The 14817-nt window shown below is 42.6% G+C and overlaps 1 protein-coding gene across 1 annotated transcript in view; it reads left to right on the top strand.

Annotated features, from left to right (window-relative positions):
• Ephb1 (EPH receptor B1) overlaps positions 1 to 14817 on the top strand; it is a 431927-nt gene that overhangs the window by 320073 nt on the left and 97037 nt on the right. The gene's annotated exons all lie outside the window — the stretch shown is intronic.

Genomic DNA, 14817 nt, shown 5'->3' with positions numbered 1-14817 from the left:
AGTCATACTGTGTGATGTATCTGTCCCCATAGAGAAATGTTAGTGTGACTTTGACCTTCCTTAAACATTGCTAGTCACATGGATGGTGTTGCGAGTCCTTGGATGAGTGATAAGAGGTGTGTGTGTGTGTGTGTGTGTGTGTGTGTGTGTGTGTGTGCGCGCGCGCGTGTGTGTTTGGCATTGCACATGCATACACACAGACACACACAGACACACACAATGGTACTATTCTCCTGATGGTTCCTGCAGGGAAGGGGGCCATGTCTCATTCCTCTAAGCAACCCCCATATCTCAGCCCTGTGTCTTTATCTTCAGTCTCCTGAGTGGCCTGCGATCATATCCGCAGACACTGCCTCATAAGCCAGTGGCATTGTTCTTTACAGGATGTGTATAGGGAGGGATGCTTGTAAAGAAGCAGGCATGCAGGGAGCTGGGTGGAGACAGGGGGACAGCAAAGTTCTCTTGGTGTCTGTTCCCTCCTCTGGTAGGCGGGAAGGAGTGTGGAGACTAAAGATGGGGACAGCAAGGGAAGCAGCTGTGAGGTCTAGGGGAGGCTTAAGGCTTTGCGATGAAATGCGACAGTTAATAGAAAGAGTGGAGCTCTCAGGGGTTACACTGAGCTCAGCACTGCCTGCAGAAGCCCCTCAAATGGTGTCCTCACAGGGCTGCAGGTCCTCAGGAGGAGACTGTAATCTAACTTAATGAGCAGCTTTCCTTGAAGGGTCTAGCAGGCAGCTGACATTGGGAACAAAGAAAGCAAAGCCGGAGAACGAGACGATGGCTGGAAACTACCTAGGAGATATCCCAGGGGCTTCCAGAAGCCTTCGGGGACAGCAGCTAGAGAAGATAGGTTCAGTCCTACACATGAGGAAAATTGTGGAGGATTTGAGCACCTGTTCAAAGCGTTGTTTATGCAGTTGGATATTCAGACTTCAATTTCCTCTCTCAAGTGGGAAATAAGGTTGGTTGCCAAGAGTGCAGGAGATAGTATTGGGGCTGAAGAATTGAGGGGAGTAGAGCAAATCTGATGAACAATTATGGAAAATGGAGGATGAAATAACCAGAGAACTCTGGGTTTCTAGAACGCATGAGAGCTCATTTGAAGCTGGTAATCACGTATTTACAAAGATGCTCTGCTACTCCTGCCTGCCTTGCCCTTGTGCATGGCCTTCCCGGCAGCATGCTTCCTGGATATCAGAGCCTACAAGGAGACCATGCATCTATGTCTGGTTGAGTATTAATAGTTGTATGGTGTGATAAAAGAAAGACTCCCCTGCCTGAGGGCACGAGTACCTCAAATTTCATTACCAGAAAGACAGAAGCTAAGCAGAATAATAAGCTATATGAATCAGAAGGGGGGCTGACTTCGTGGGTGGAAATGGCACCAACAGGGCAGATGAAGCCAGGAAGAGTTACAATGACTCATTGGAGATGGTGATGAGGAATCACAATACTTAGTGGATAATTTTGAAAATGGAATAACTTCGGGTGAAATAAAGTCCAAGTGCAGACCGTGGACTGAGCAGGATGGGAGAGATGCGGGGATGAGGGGATGAAGACCGAGTGACTCAAGAGGACACTGGGATGGTTCTCTGGTGAGTGATGCTCATGGTGGAGTGGAGGTAGTGGGGGCTGGAGACCTTCCTGGTTTCTGAGCAGCCCCTTTGCAGGGTCCAGTGGGAATGTGATCCTTGGTGGGATGTTAAAGCCAGGGTTGATGGGACTTGGTGGGGATAGTCGAACCCAAGGAGGAGCTGGTGGTGTGTGCTACAGGAGGGCAGCCAGCTGCAGTGAGCCGCCCTGATGAAGAAAGGTGATGGTGGTGGCAGAGGGGTTGCCACCATTGTCTGGGGCTCTGTGAATGTGCCTGGGTGAGAGCTAGGGAGGAACCAGGATATGCGATGCACTGCAATGTATCTTTTATCACCTTCAGGCCCAGCAAGGCCCACCCGGGTGGGTGGTGGACTTTCTGGTGAAACTTTCTGGGATCCGATATTAGATCAAAAGTGCCAACACTTATCCTATAATACCAAGAAAAGCAGGTAGGCCCACAGGAGTCAATTGAACAGAGCATATCAGCTAATTGTAGGTCCTAATGATTCCCATGTGCCTTGGCAGGGATCCTGATGCCTGCTGAGGACAAGCCACTTCACACCCTGACCTGACACACACATCTCCACAGCTTCCCATGCTTCCAGGGTCACATAGCTCAGGTTTGCTGTCATTTCTACAGCAAATTCTCATTTTCTGAGGTACCTTCTGGTTCCCCAGGTATAGAGAAAGAGGTGTGGAGCAATGCTAATCTAGGGGCACCAGGATCAGAATACATGGCAGTGCTAGTGACCTCTGCTTTCTGCAATGTTCCCCATACTTGGATGGAAGGGGTTGCAGGGAGCCCAGCTCTCTCAGAGAATATAAAGGTTCCTGAAGACAGTGGGTGATGTAAGACTAGCTGTCTCCTACCCTGGGGCAAGGCATCCTCTAGAGATAGTGGAATTGCTGAGCTCCTAAGTGTAGGGACAGGATAGAGGGCCAGCTAGCGTCTCCTGGAAAGGAGGCCAGGCTATTTCTGGCTCTGCATTAACTTGCTGGGGACTTAAGGAAGTCGCTGTCTCTCACTTGCCTTCAGCCAGCTAATCTGTAAATTCTAAGAGTTGACAGAAAATTGAATGACCTGGATGTCCTCTCAGAGCTTAACATTTCTGATTTCCAGATTTGTAGATAAGCAGTTTCCAAACCTGAGCACGCATTGGATTCGTATAAAGGTCCGGAAGGGTCCCTAAGCCCAGATTACTAGGTCCTGGCTCAGCCAGGGTGGGAATCAAATATCTGCAGTTATTACCAGATCTCAGGTGATGCTGATCTGGGACCACAGTCTGAGAACTCACAGAGTTAGTTGGATAGTTTCAGTGCAGAATATCTGTCACATGCATGAGACAGAAAAGAAGAAAGGAGGTTCCTGCATTAAGTTTTTAAGAAAGACTCCATCCACAGGTCCCAGATGCGCGAGTGCGCACACACCCACACCACACACCCTACACACCACACACCACACAAAACTTTGACTTGGAACCAAACCTTTAATGGAAGGAAGAGCCTCTGACTATGTCCTTGAGTATGAAGCTCACCCGGCTCACTCAACCTTGAAGCCCTCCCTTTTCCTTAGGGAGTCCTACCTACCCCCCTGACTCATTCACTATCCCACTACAAGGAACAAAGACTGCACACCCAGGCCGTCCTCTGACACCCAAGTAATTCCAGGTTAGAGAGGGAATTCAAAGGAAGTGGCAGGGTTAACTCCCAGAATAAAACATGAAGCCAATGTTCACAATAGGAGAAAACAATGAGAGAAATAATTAATTCTGCTTTTGTATTCATACCCAGGCTCCAAACTAATTGCTTATTTGTTTAATCTACTTTGACCAGAAGTGTTACTGCAGCAAAAGTATTTAATGAGTCAGGCTTCGTGATGTAAAATTCAGGCATATTTCTGCAGCGGGATGAGTTTTCGTCAACAGAGGGAGAGCTTGCTCTCAAGACAGGGCCTTCTGAGCTGAGTTTCTTCCTGGAATGGAAATGTCACCGGAAACGCAAGTCATCAGGGTGCAAGCCATTCTTTGCCATCAGTTCCAAGAGACCTGGATTCTTTAGCTGATGTTTCAATACAGGGTTGGCTTCTTTTTTTTTTTTTTCTCCCATGGATGTGTTTTCCATGAGGGAAAAGCCAGCCAGCCCCTCCCAATGGGCCTCTCCTCACTCTGTCATCTATACCTTTCTAGGAGCTCACACAATTTAACCCGAGGTTCCCAGGGGACTCTCAGAGGCTTCCAGCAGCTTAGTCCCACTGAGCTGAGGACTGACTCAGCCTCCTGAGTTTCTTCATCTATGTAATGCAGAAGTCCTGTCCCTACCTCCCTGAAACCCCCATATTTATAGCTGTTCCATGTCCCCCTTCGCAGGATTCATAGCTCTGATTCCCCTCATCTACCTTCTTCTAAATGCTAATACCTATATTCCATAGAACTAAGCCATTGTGTACACACACATACACACACACACACACACACACACACACACACACACACACACACACACCTTCCCTCTGAGGACTTTGGAGAAGATCCCTAACCATTGCAATAAGAGCAACATTTGTTGGGCATCTAAAATATGGTTAATCATACTGGTTACGTGGCAAGTGGCTAAAACCATATCTCCTTCCCTAAAGACCTTACTTCAATGGTGGAGAACAGGGAACTTAAACAATGGCGAGCTTATACCCAGGTCTAGCACATTCCCAATAACGTTATGAACAGTGAGGGCTTTGAAATGGGCAGAGCCACCCAGGGCAGTGTTTTTAAAGGCTAGCAGTATAATGAAGACAGGTCATGATTAGATATGAGAAGCAGATTTCCAAGCCTGCAGTGATCAGTGCCTACCACACCTGTAAATGTTAAGGAGTCAGGACTTTTTCCATTGGGAAGGTGCTGAAGGTTTGGGGGCATTAGGGTAATGGATAAAGTCAGGCTTCAGGAAGGCTAGTCTTGCTATACTGCAGTTTGAAGTAAAAAGGTTCAGAGGTAGATATGAATGGTGGGAGAGTATGGCGGGGCATAAGGAGAGTAGCAAGATCCACGGAAAGGCCATGATAGAGCCTCTGGAACACTTGGGTCACACCTCTGAATGAATTGGCTGTGACTACCTCTCCAGGGTTACAGGTTGTCTTATTCTTGGGAACAAGGCAAAATCTCTCTTGCTAAATTACTTCCTGGGGGGTGGGGGGTGGGGCAGACTGACTCCAGGTTTCACAGGGAAACCATTCCTCTTACCTGAATGTCTCTTTTTTTCCTTTTTTTTTTTTTTTTTGGTTTTCCCTTGCTCCAAGTCTCTTCTTGCCTAGCACCCCACCCTAACATGGTTAACATGTTTATTTATTGTCTCAAAGGTATTTGGGAAATAAATGCCATGGCTACACTGAATGGGTTGTCTCCTGTTTATTATGAGGAGCCATGCCCAGGGATTGATTTGGATGTATGAGCAGCAACAACAGTCCCAGGCGGGGAGAGTTATATAGGTGGATGCCAAATGCTCAGCCTGACAGGAGGGGTAGACCACACATGGCACAGCCTCAGAACATTTGGAAAATCCATAATGTGAGGATTAACATTCCTGTTGTATTGCTGAAGGGTATGAGCTTCAAATTTGCTAAGGCCTCGGGTTAATTTAGGATCGCATTGTAAGCAGAGGGCCAAGCTAGAACAGGAGCCTGTCTCTCAGTAGCATTGTAGGGCCCTGCAGACAGCCCTCCTTCATTTCTGCTCATTCCTGCTGCACTGGGCTGGGGCCCAGGGCTGCCTGTTGTTCCTCAGTTCACCTGTCTACACAGCTGTGGTCTATGGGATAGAAGGCAAGCTGAGTCCAAGGACCATTGGGTTGGGGGATGCTATCCTAGACAGAAGATAGGAGTCTGGTATTTTCATATGCTCCAGCAATCCAATCCTAGGTTTACCCTAAGGAGAAATGCAAACGTATGCCACACAGAAACTGGTATATGAATACTCACGGAATCATTATTCTTGTGTGTGTGTGTGTGTGTGTGTGTGTGTGTGTGTGTGCATGCGTGTTCATGTGTGATGTATAAATGCATGTAGAGGTCAGAAGACAACTTCAGCTGTCATTCCTCAGGATTTTTCTACTTTGGTTTTTGAGACAGAGTCTCTTACTGGCCTGGAACTTGCAAAATAAGTCAAACTGGCGGTCTGGCACCTCAGGAATTTCACCTGTCTCTGCCTCCCTAGCACTGGGATTGCAAATCTACACTAGCATACCTGGCTTTTGGGGAGGCAGGTTCTGGGGCTTGAATTCAGGTCTTCATGCTTATCAGGCAAGCTCTTTATTGATGGAGCCATTTTCCCTGGCCCTGAATTATTATTATTATTATTATTATTATTATTATTATTATTATTACAATTAAAAAAACATTTTCACATATATCTAGAATGTATTAGGGTCATATTCACGCTCCATTACTCTCTCTTTACCATCCCTTTCTCTTGTTAACTCCTTTCTCCTTTTCCTAATGAGTCTTTTTCATACTGCCATGTAGTTCAAGTGTGTGTGTGTGTGTGTGTAGGTCTTCTGCAGGCAGCTGTGCCTTTAACATATTCAGTATTCATGTCCATTTGGCATCAATACGACAGTATTTTATCGCATTAGTCTCCACCCTCCAGCTTCTACACTTTTTTTCTGCCCCCCTTTCTATGACCCCTGAGCCTTGGATGGTGGTGTTCTAGTCCCACTTAGAACTACACTGAAGCGTTACTTTTTCAGTATTTTGACCAGTTGTGGGTCTCTGCATTAACTGTCACCCTGACAAAAAGAAGCTTGCCTGACCAGTTGAGAGCAGCCTTCGTCTATGCGTATAAACAGAAATACTTAGAAGTCAGTTCTGACTACATACAAGTTTAGCAAGATATCAGTACTACATTCTCCCTAGGGTCTGTGACCTCCCCATCCACAGGCTTTTGTCCCTTTGCAGTAACAGGCATATATCCCACCTGTAGAATGGCCTTTGATTCCTTTGGAAAGTGGTTAGCTACCCTCCACCTCCCGAATATCCTTGCCACTGTTACAGCACTCTATGCTTCTTGCCTGTCTGTCTAGAACCATGGCACAATGGATCCACAGCTGGGAAAGACAATTGGTGACCTTTCTCTCCTTTCAGCTGGCAGAGCACCTTCTGGTACTGTGGGCTCCAGCCAGCAGGAAGGATGCTGACAGCACAGTGCCAGCATTGTCTTAATCCAACAAGTGTGGAAACCGTTCAAAAAGCAATGCTTGCATTAAAAGTTATTAACCCGTCTTGAGTTTACATAGTTCATGCTGAGATCTCCAGGTGGAAATGATCACTGTAATCACCATCTCCTATGAAAGGACCAAGGACAATGACCCTACTATGTCCACCATGGGTTATTGTAACATTAGCATCCTTTCCATAAGAGTCTTCTGATATGAACTCCTTCAGACTGAAGAGACCATTCACCCTTCAGGAGACTTTGAGACCGTCTTCCTCAGCTGAGCAAGTTACAGTGAATTCAGTAATGACCTACAGAGTCCGCTGAGCTGAGAGAGATGGCAACAGACCATCCGTGATAGGAATCCTAGCTGTATAAGCAAGGCTGTTTTCTTCTTAGAAAAGGTTCGATGACCTCCAAAAATTCCAAATGTCTTATTTTCATAACTTCTTCCAACATCGTACTTCAACAGAATAACTCAATTCGGAGTGCATTTGCAGTTTGCCATGAATTTTCTTTAAAACTACATGTAAATATTTTTGATATCTTAAAAAATGTATTAACATAGTAAACTTGTATCAGTTGTTAGATCCCAAAGGGGATTATGGATAAACCTCTTGAAAGAATTATTTTGACCCAAAAATCAATTAAGAGATTATGAAGTAATTTCTAATAAGCAAGGATAATGCTTCAAACTTAATAATTATTATAGAAAAAAAGCACATTTAATTATTCTTATATTTTGGAATAGGAAATAATTATCTGTTCGGGGAAAATATCCCTATTGAGTAAGGGAAACAAAATGAGTAAGAAAAGAAACTTGAATGTGGTCGAATTTGTAGCTAAATTAGTGGGTCAGGTCATATACCGATTTGGTGGCACTGCCAAGGTTTCCACGTGGCTGTACTCCAGGTCTATGTATGGATGGACTTTTGAGATAGATTCATGATGGCATCTCAGCCTCCACGGAGCCACAAGCCTTCCTGCCTTCTTTGGAGCCTTTTGGAAAAACAGCAACCTGGATATTGCTATGTTTGATGCCCATCTCTCGTACTGTTGTCCATGACCAGTGACCAATGTTGGGCTGGTACTTGTCCTACATTGTGACTGACATCCTTTCTCACTTGCCTTAGCGTCATCTTTATCTACAGTTTATCCACATCCCCATTGTTAGAGCAGGCAAGAAGATGCTGCGCACTTGCTATTTTGCATGGGATGCTCTTGGATTTGTCTGCTACTAAAGCAGCTGGGCAGAAAGATCTCCCAAAAGTTTTCAGTAGCACAAACCAAGATAAAGGACGTCTCTCCCTTGGCCTGACTTTTTTTTTTTCCCTCCATCTCTGAGCTACTTGAAAACTGTCTTTAAGTTCTTCTCTGATTCTGACATCCTTAAAGGTAGTCTTGATACTGACAGTAGATTCCCCTAGTACATACTCTTGGCTCTAACTTTGCTTAAACTCTAATTAGATTTTGTATTGGGGACAGAAGGGAGCATCTTTGTTTCTTGCTCTCTTTATGATCCTGTTGGGGTAGCATCTGTGTTTGGGGGGCAATTTTGTTCCTGTTTAGATTATTTTCTGAGCACCTCCTTTTAAGACCACAGATCTTTTTTTAGACATTTTCTTCATTTACATTTCAAATGCTATCTCCAAGGCCCCTATACCCTCCCCCTCCCTGCTCCCCAACCCATCCACTCCTTCTTTCTGGCCCTGGCATTCCCCTGTACTGGGGCATATGATCTTCCAAATACCAAGGGCCTCTCCTCCCATTGATGGCCGATGCGGCCATCCTCTACTACATATGCAACTAGAGACATAGCTCTGGGGGGGGGGTACTGATTAGTTCATATCGTTGTACCTCCTATAGGGTTGCAGACCCCTTCAGAGTGTTTGCTACCAAGATAATATAAAAGATACCTTGGACGCAACTCAGGGATTCAAAATACCCTATTTGGTATAAGCTCCAAGGTACAGCAGTATAAACAGAAATATAACTTAATTTCAAAGAGCTACATAACATAATGTTTTCAGAACAGAAAGATAATAATTTAACCTACGACTACTGGAGAAATTTAGCTGGAAAGACACATAGAGACTGTTGCAGGCATGGTTGAAGTGGGCCCAAGTAAGTCTCAGTGACAACAGATCTTGTTGGTCAACAGTGCTGGTTTTGGAGACATGCAGTATACAAGAGTTACAGAGTCATAGAGGCTCCCACAAAGATGTCAAAAAGAAAGTTCAAAGAGCCAAGTCAGAGCCTCTGTAATTATTTATCTGGTTGATGCAAGAATCTATGAAAGTAAAGATGAAACATCAACTGAACTCCCTCTCCCCCAATAAAGATACTAATCATTTCCTATAGGCAGCTCTAGGTGGCATGCAAAGTCACCATACTTGTCTATAAGGCCACAGATCTTTACTGACATTTCAGTATTGTCTTTCCAAATAACCCTTGAATTAAATCTTTCTTATCTTTTCTTTTAAAAAGTCTCTCTNTTTCTTTTAAAAAGTCTCTCTTTCTCTCTCTCTCTCTCTCTCTCTCTCTCTCTCTCTCTCTCTCTCTCTCTGTCTCTCTGTCTCTGTCTCCTAAATTTGAATAATCTTGTGAACTCAATTTGAATAATCTTGTGAACTCTTCATTTTTATTATTTCTCTCTCTGCAGAATGTTTAATTTACTCAAAAGCTTTGTGCGTCCTTGCAAAACAGATTCTTTCAAGCATTCAGCAAAACCATTTCTTCCTTTGAGGATTAAATAGAAAACACTGGCCAGAACTGACAGTTGAAATCAATGTTTGGGGGTGGAAGGGTCACAGGGGTTGCCTCATGAAATTAATCTCCCTATCTGCTTTAGTTTTTCCAGAAGTTGGTATTTGGATGAATACCCAAACTTCTTTTTATTTTCCATTTGTCTGATGGTTCCAGAGCACATAAACTATCAGCTTTAGGGGTGAGTTTGTCCTTGAAAAAGGAAAACCTAGTCCATTGTTGTAGGTGCTGCTGATGGCAGAGCCATCCGTGGAAGCCTGTGCCTTCCATACAGGGGCTAAAGAAATGCTCTGTTGCTTTTTCTCATGTGCTAAGCCCCATCACGATTAAAGTGTAAGACATCTAGAGTTCCTTGTGTGGGACACACAGTTTACCAAAGGGCTTATGACTTTCAGGACATCACTGCCAATCTAAGAAATGTTGATGGGGATCACCACAGCTCTCTTCTCCTGGATCTGTCAGATGCTAGGTGACTGTTGGGGTGGCCTATGGCATCTCCAGAAACAATGGTATTTATGGTTGGGATACTTCTTGTTTCTGGGTCTCTCTGTCATGCTTTGTGATTGTCTTTATAATCTGAGTTTAATGGGGACTGAACTCCAAGAACCTCAAGGGCAGGGTTGTGTTCTCTTAACTCCAACCTTAGTGACCAGAGCAGGCATGTCATAGTGTTTGACAGATAGATTCAGTTTTGAATGAAAGTTTTCTGAAGATTAGAGGTAAAGAGGAGAATCAAGCCCAGGGTTAGCCTCAGGCTACTAAGGCTGATCTTTAGTTCTTAGAATTATGCAAAACGATGGCATTTATTGTTATATACTTATGCATATTTATAAGATACTTTGTTCATCTTTAATACTCAAGTATCCCTCTTGAGCTCTATTACCTCCCCCCCCCCACCCCGACCTGTTCTTCTACAGTTCTTTCTTCGATTTTCTCAACTGTCCCGAATCCCAGCACCACATATGTGGGAAAAAAATGTGAAACTGTCTTTTCAAATCTGGCCCTTTAAAAAAATTATTTATTTATTTATTTATTTATTTATTTATTTATTTATTTATTTATTTAATGTATTAAGCCTCTATCTGCATGCATACCTGCAGATCAGAAGACGGCACTGGATCACTTTATAGTTGGCCATGAGCTACCATGTGGTTGCTGGGAATTGAACTCAGGACCTCTGGAAGAGCACCCAGTGCTCTTAACCACTGAGCCATCTCTCCAGCCTCAAGCCTGGTTTTCTTTGCATGACAACTACCAGTTCAATGCTCAATCTATTTCCTTGCAAATGATATGAATCTGATCTTCTTTGTGGCTGAATAGTACTCCACTGTGCATTAATGTGTGTGTGTGTTTGTGTGTGGGAGAGAAAGAGAGACAGAGAGATAGAGAAAGAATTATCTATGGACTTTGATGCCTTCAGCTATATACTCATATACTCAGGAGTGGTAATATGGATTGTATAGTTTTGATTGAAGATTTTGAGGAATTTGTAAAGTAACTGCACATTCCCAACAACAGTGTGTAAGCCTTCTTCTTCCACCTCAATCTTCTGAGCTGCTCTTGTTTTTGTTGCCCACCATAGCCATTCTGACTAGCGTGAGAATCACCATCTCAATGTATATTTGATTTGCACCCCCCCATAGTCAAAGATGTCTTACAGTTTTCATGTATTTATTGGCTATCTGTGTGTTGACTTTTGGAAAGTATCCACTGAGTTAAGTTGTCCATTTATTGGTTGGATTATTTGTTCATTTGGTGCTGAAGCTGTTGAATTTTTTTTTCATTTTATTGGGTATCACCCATTAGGTGAATGGCTGACAAGGATCTTCTACCATTCTGAAGCTGCCTCTTCATTCTGCTATTGTTTCTGTTGATATACAGAAGCTTTCCAAGGGGATGAACCCCACTTGTCAACTCTTGCTTTCTCTTCTGAGCTATAGAAGTCCTTATTCTGGAAGCCATTGCCTATGCCTGCATCATAAAGACTTCTGCTATGTGTCTCTCTAGACATTTCAAATTTCAAGTCTTAAATTCATACAACTTTGAGGTGATTTTTGTGTAGTTGAGAGGCGGGGCTATAATGTCAGCCATATATGTATGGATGTCCCATTTCCCCAACACCATTTGTTTAAGATGGTGCCTTTTCCCTAACTTTTATATTTTCCTTGTCTTTGTCGAAAAATCTGATTCTGTAGCCTTGGGTTTATTTCTGGTTATTTCTTCCATCTCATAGTCTCAGCTCTATTTTGTGTCCATTCCTTGCTGTTTTATTACTATGGTTCTGTAGTGTAATATGAAATGGAGTGTTTGATGCCTCCAGTGTTTCTATTTTGCTCGGGATTGCCTTGGCTACTTGGGGTCTTTTATACTTCCTTATGAACTTCAGGGATTTTTTCCTTTCTAGTTCTGTGAAGAATATCATTAGAATTGTTGTAAGGATTATACTGAATCTATGAATCATTTTCAGCAATATGGCTCTTTTCCAGTATCAGTTCACTTGGGGCACTCAGAGTCTTTCCATCCTCTGGTGTCTTCTGTTCCTTTTGGGTTTCAGAGTTTTCATTACAAAAGCCTTTCATCTTCTCCTCGGATAGGTTTATTTCTAGATTCTGTTGATGTTATCATTAATGTGATTGTTTTCCCGATTTCTTTTTTAGTGAGTTCATTTCTAGTGCTTAGAGAATCTACTGATTTTCAAGTGCTGATAATGTCTTCTGCTGCTCACCTAAATTTGTAAATCAAATTTATAATCTTGCTGTGGAATCTCTCAGAGCCTTTGACTTCTTCTTTTCCAATGTTTCCCCTGATTTCTTCAATGGCTTATTGGTATTTCAAAGTATATTTTTCAATCTCTCTGTATTTGTGAAATATCTGTAGTGTCTCTTGTCAGCTGTTTCTAGTTTTTCTACATGGTAAACTGGTAAGATCTAAATAAATATTTCAGTAGTTTTACCTTTGCCACACATTGCTGCATATCTTTAAAATGAAAAGTTTGGGGGACAGTTCCATGAGCTTCAGAGATGAGTGCATTTTTCATCCTTTGGATAGAGTATTCTCTAGATGTGTGCTGATTCCATTTGATCCACGATGCAGTTGATCTCTGTGTCCCACAGCAGTGTTTCACGCTTGTTCTTTGGTTTGGTTAGCCTCTCCACTGGAGAGAATAGAATAGTAAAGTCACCTACTGTCAACCTTCCAGCCACCATAAAAATATATCAGAAAATTACTAAAAGGAGGAAAGGTTTACTCCTACGCACACCTTTACAGGTTTCAAGCCGTGGTTGGCGTCCTTCTTAGCTGTGAGCCTGTGGTGAAGCAGGGTACCATGGCAACAGGAAGGCATGGTAGAACAAAGCTGACCACCTTCTGATGACCAAGAAGCAGAGAGACAGGAAGGAGCCCCAGACAATATAATCCTTTCAAAAATACCCCTCCACCAGTGCTCTTCTCTGACTAGGCCCCACCTGCTAGTTTCCATCACATGTCAATAATACCATCAGGTTATGCCTCTATAAGTGGGCTAACCTGTTGATGACATAAAAGTCTTAATGGTTTTCCACATCTCAGTAGCACCATCAGCCTGGGACAAAGCTTCACATATACTAGGCTTCAAGGGACATTTAATAGACAAACCATAGCACACATTAATGTTGTGTTGATTCCTATTTGTATCTTTATGGATACATCTACTATGAATTGAGTCATACTGATAAAAGTGGGTATATATTTATAATCATTGTATCTCCTTAATACAATGTTTCTTTTATCAATATATATCATATTTATCTCATATAGTTTTAGGTTGAGATCTACATTTTTGGATATAGGATAGCCACTTTACTTCCTTTCACATTCTGGTTGCTGGAAATGTAACTTTTTATCCATTCATTTTCCATTATTATAGTTCTTTGCCACTGTGGTGAGTTTCCTGCAGGCAGCAAGTAGTTGGATCTTGTTTTATCATCTAAGAGGCCAGACTTCTTTGCTTTTAACTGGAGAATTATAACCATTTACAATAAGGATTACTAGTAAAAAGCATGTTCTACTTCCTGCCATAGTGTTGCTTTTCCTAAGATTTGATTCCCTCCCATGTCCCATTTGCTCATCTGGTCTTAATATATTTATTCTTCCCTATGTTATTTTGGTTGGGTTTATCTTCCTTTTCTGTGTGGAAGACTTTTAAGTATCTCCTATAATGCTGACATAATGTCATGAATTGTTTTAGTCCATGTTTATCTTGAGGGTCTTTATTTCTCCTCTTCTGAGTGCTGAAAAAGAAAAGATGAAACATGCAAAAAAGGAACAACAAATGAGAGGGAAAATCAAAATCAAAGGTTTTAAAATGGAAAACAACAAAGGGGAAAATGAGAAAAAGAAAATATTCTAGTGAGCTTTTTTTTTCTTTAAAAGAGTGGATGAGCAAATGCAAGAGTTAAGAATTAATTTTTCTGTTGAGGGACATCTGGGTTCTTTCCAGCTTCTGGCTATTATAAATAGGGCTGCTATGAACATAGTGGAGCATGTGTCCTTATAACCAGTTGGAATATCTTCTGGGTATATGCCCAGGAGAGGTATTGCTGCATCTACCGGTAGTACTATGCCCAGTTTTCTGAGGCACCGCCAGACTGATTTTCAAAGTGGTTGTACAAGTTTGCAATCCCACAAGCAATGGAGGAGTGTTACTCTTTCTCCACATCCTCGCCAATATCTGCTATCACCTAAGGTGGGATCTCAGGGTTGTTTTGATCTGCATTTCCCTGATGATTAAGGATGTTGAACATTTTTTTCAATTGCTTCTCAGCTCTTCAGTATTCCTCGGTTGAGAATTCTTTGTTTAGCTCTGTACCCCATTTTTAATGGGGTTATTTGCATTTCTGGAGTCCAGCTTCTTGAGCTNTNTGTATATATTGGATATTAGTCCCCTATCAGATTTAGGATTGGTAAAAATTCTTTCCCAATCTGTTGGTGGCCTTTTTGTCTTAATGACATTATCTTTTGTCCTACAGAAGCTTTGCAATTTTATGAGGTCCCATTTGTCGATTCTTGATCTTACAGCACAGGCCATTGCTGTTCTGTTTAGGAATTTTTGCCCTGTGCTCATATCTTCGAGGGTTTTCCTCACTTTCTCTTCTATAAATTTCAGTGTCTCTGGTTTTATGTGGAGTTCTTTGATCCACTTAGACTTGAGCTTTGTACAAGGAGATAAGAATGGATCAATTTGCATTCTTCTACATGATAGTTGCCAGTTGTGCCAGCACCA

Source organism: Mus caroli, chromosome 9 (assembly GCF_900094665.2).
Source record: "Mus caroli chromosome 9, CAROLI_EIJ_v1.1, whole genome shotgun sequence".
Classification (NCBI taxonomy): Eukaryota; Metazoa; Chordata; class Mammalia; order Rodentia; family Muridae; genus Mus; species Mus caroli.
Note: the sequence above shows the minus strand (reverse complement) of the source record. Positions and strands in the feature narration are given on the sequence as shown.